This window comes from Egretta garzetta, unplaced genomic scaffold (assembly GCF_000687185.1).
Source record: "Egretta garzetta isolate BGI_Z169 unplaced genomic scaffold, ASM68718v1 scaffold504, whole genome shotgun sequence".
NCBI lineage: Eukaryota > Metazoa > Chordata > Aves > Pelecaniformes > Ardeidae > Egretta > Egretta garzetta.
This window is the reverse complement of record NW_009259535.1, coordinates 1,467,361-1,470,051: the sequence shown is the minus strand read 5'-3', so window position 1 is coordinate 1,470,051 and position 2,691 is coordinate 1,467,361.

The window sequence follows — 2,691 nt, the reverse complement described above, 5'->3', positions numbered from 1 at the left end:
CACTTGCTCTACCAACCTGATGCAGGCCAAAGTCTGTACTTGCAGAGATTGAGAATGCCCCTGTGAGGGCACACAGGGGCAGTTTGGGGTTGCACACAGGGGTGGTTTGGGGTCACACACAGCTTTAGTACTGGCGTGCCACGTCCATGCCTCACAGGTGAGGGACGCTGTGTTAATGCTGTCGGTTGGTTGTCGAAGAGCCAAGCCAGAAGTCAGGGCTAAAACTGAGTAGAAAAGCGGTACTCAGAAGGGCAGAAGCTTTGAAGGCACTTAGACTGAGGGTGGGTTTTGCTTTAAAACATTTGCTCTTTAATCAGTATTTATTCATGAGTCTTGATACATAAGTGATCTACGGTGACCTGTGTTCCTCATGGATGAGGCATGAGGCTCTTTTGGGTCTCGGAAAGAAAGGCACACTGGCAAATAGTGTAATAACATTGCCATTTTAATAAGAGAGGATAAAAAGAGGAATATAGATAGCAAGTAAATCTCAGATCCTGTCAGGCACTGGGAACCCTGCTTTCGTGCAGCATTGGACAGACCCCAGACAGATTCCCACGGCAGGCTGTGCAGATCCAGCCCCTGGGGCAGTTCGGTCCCCTCCTGCACCGTGATGCCTTTTGTCTTGCATAAGGAACAAACCCACCTATCTCCTCCTGGTAGGTAGGAGTGTCCTGGCCTCTCTTTCATGATGTTCACCAGAGCGCAGCACCGGTGGGCACGGGACATTCCAGCACGGCCCCTTACAGTGCTGCATACATCAGCTTACACAGCGGCTGCTCGTCCTAACCTACGGCCTTCTCCAGCCTGAAGCAGGAGGCCCAGCAGGGCAGGCATCCTTGTCCAAGATCACTAACGCCTCAAATACAACATCTCCCACAAGGCTCCCCAGCGCAACCTGGAAGAGAGCAGGGCTGCGGCAGGGCTTTGATAATGGGACTATGTAGGGGGGCAGAACGAACAACAAGAAGTTAAATACTCAGAGGGGAGAGAATGCGGAGCCCTGGGAAAAAAGCTCAGCAAAGGTCTTTCATGAGGCTAAATTGGATGAAAGACTGGGAGGAGGGCAGAAACCAATGTGTTGGGGATTTGAACAAAAATACAGAATAGCTGCACAAAATTCCGAAAGTCGAGGTGTAGAAATAAGTTGTAAAAAAGCTGTGTGCAAATTGGAGGAGCTGAGTTTCTTGAACACATACAGAATATCACAGGTTAAAAGGATTCAATACTGGGGAAATAATTTTGTTAGGTGAGTAGATATAGAAGAAAAGATACTGAAAGCATGTAGAAGAGGAAAGAAAGAAAAGTGGTTCATTTGCAGATAGTTTGACAGAAGAAATATTAAAATAAACATAGAAATAGTTTGGTTGCATTAGGCTTGTCTGGCATGTTATGATACTGTGCTTGAAGAGAAGTAAATCTGAACTGCAAGAACTTTCCAGTTCCTCTTGGTTTAGGATTTTTGGCACATTACTGTTGAGGAATGATAGCTGTACAGCCCCGCGGTGGCGAGTGTTAACGGTCCCAATGTACAACTCGTTAAAGCAAAATGCTACTGCTACAGCTGAGGGGTTTTTTTTCCAAGATTTCAGGAAAAATAGTAGAGGAAATTTTAAGGCCAGCTGAGGCTGCTGTGATGGCCGGAATGCTGGTTTGTAGCCACAGAGGGGTGCTGTTTATCTAAACAGTAGGATGCTTATTCTTCACTGTGGAGAGAGAGGAAATTGCATTACTCAAATTTATTGAGTTAGGGGAAGTGTTTTCTAGTTTGCTGATTTAATCGGTAGTCCTGAAAGCCTGCTAGGATTTTTTTTTTTTTCCCATGGGTTAATATTGCTGTATAGACCAAATCAGTGACTTTTCACAAGGAGGCTCTATTTAAAAACAAAGCCAGCGCAGTTAAATACTGTCCGTTTTCTGAAGCTCTCTGGTGCCAAACCTGCTGACTTCAGCAATATTCAGTTTTTATTGTTCTGGTAACTGCACCATATGGATTTTTGCAGGCAGTTGATAGCTGCAAGGGCACTAAGTCAGCACGCAATGTGCCTCATTCTCATTCCACGTACCTGGAACCCTGGGTTCACCTCACGGCCAGTGCCCAGGTCCTACATTTGCACATCTGATATGAAGCTCTGCGTGACAGTGAGACATTCTGTGTGCCACTTGCTGTAGCATGGATGTTTGCTTTCTGTTTGAGCTGAGCTGAGTTACCCTTTTGGAGCATTTCTTTAGAGTGTTGACTTCAGCTGCTTCAAAGAAAGGAACCCTCTTTTAGCCCAGCTTTCCTCCTTCCCTTCCTCACAGGTACATGAAACCTGAACTTCTCGCTAACCTTCTAACTGTAGGTAAACTCCTTCATTCCTTGTGCCTTCCGCCCCCCAGTATTTCAAAGTATTAAGATAATCCATGCTGCCATGGCCTTTGCTTAGCTGAACTGAAGTATTAAGGCATTACTGATGCTTTCTTAAGCGCTCTTGATTTTTACATCCTACCCGTCCCTTGAATCAGAAGCCGAGTCTTCAGCCACAGAATAGAATTTGACAGGCAGGCAAATGTGAGCAATGTTTGGCAGTTAGACCTGCATCAAAAGCTCATAGGAAGAAACTTCTGTCTTGCTGGCTTGGAACGAGACGTAAGTGAATATTCCTTGAAATTACTGTTGTCCAAAAAGATTCCTAGTTTATACAGCAC